Below are 1270 nucleotides of genomic sequence, written 5' to 3' on the forward strand. Positions count from 1 at the left end.
CTTCTGTTATGAAGAACATCGGGCCTACAGAGAATCCTCTTGTTAAGTAATGACGTAACATTCTGGTTCCGGGCCAAATCTTTGGCTTGTTCTCCTTCTCTCCATATGCCCCAGTATTGTGTTCCCCATTGTTTCAATATATCTGAATCAAAAATCACAGGTCAGCTGTCATTTTACTGCTTTCCTTGTGATGGGAAGGAGAAAAGAAATGGCTATAGTTAATTAGATAAGGGGCAGCATAGTGGCACGGTGGTTAGCGCTGTTGCCTCACAGCGAGAAGGTTGTGGGTTCGTGACCTTTCTGTGCGGAGTTTGCATGTTCTCCCCGTGCTTGCTTGGGTTCTCTCTGGGTACTCCGGCTTCCTCCCACAGTCCAAAGACGTGCGGCTTAGGTTGACTGGTGTCTCTAAAATTGCCCGTAGGAGTGAATGTGTGAGTGGCTGTTTGTCTGCGTGTCGGCCTTGCGATGGACTGGTGACCTGTCCAGGGTGGACCCAGGTTCTGCGTTTGTTTCCTCTGTGGTGTGCCCACTTTAAAGGTGTATTCTGGGAGCTAAATTCCAGAACCCCTCAGGGGTTAGTACTAAAATCCAGTACCAGGAATGTGAGGGGGGAGGGGGTGCATGCAGAGCAGTTGCTGGTAATTGGTTAAATGTCTGTGCCATCACACCTCAAGCATTAGCATTATAAGCACCATGTGTAAAGAAACAACTGACTGTGTGAGAGGAGCAGCCCCTCCCTCCTCTAAACAGAGACCGACAGAAAAACAGGACAGTCCATGTCAACCTCGGAGGCTATGCTTGGTGATAGTTAGGGGAAAAACAGGATATACTGCTCGTTAGGTTCTGATAGTGGAAACGCAGCATAAATGTGCTGCTGTGCATTCCTAACATGATATAGATTCAGTGACGTGCGGTGAGGTTGACAGCTGGTGAGGCACTGACTCTTTTACAGTCAGATTTACAAATACAAATGAACCGTTAACAAATTGTCTGTTAACAAACAATGCATTATGTTTTATATCTCATATCAGCATTATTCACACAAACGTGACCCATATTTAATTTGAGGTTAAAATTTATTCCAGTTGAGCTTATTTCTAACTAGAAATAATAAAATTTTATGGTCTTACCTTTACTTGTACACAAAATCCATTTGTCAGCTAGTATGTATTACAAACCCTTTTACCGTTGGAATCCAATATTAAAACAAATGTTTTCAATAAAAAAGATCCTTCTGGACAAAAATGTCCAGACTGTCAAAAATGTTTTG

The sequence above is a fragment of the Monopterus albus genome, unplaced genomic scaffold, assembly GCF_001952655.1.
Source record: "Monopterus albus unplaced genomic scaffold, M_albus_1.0 scaffold114.1, whole genome shotgun sequence".
NCBI classification, from domain to species: domain Eukaryota; kingdom Metazoa; phylum Chordata; class Actinopteri; order Synbranchiformes; family Synbranchidae; genus Monopterus; species Monopterus albus.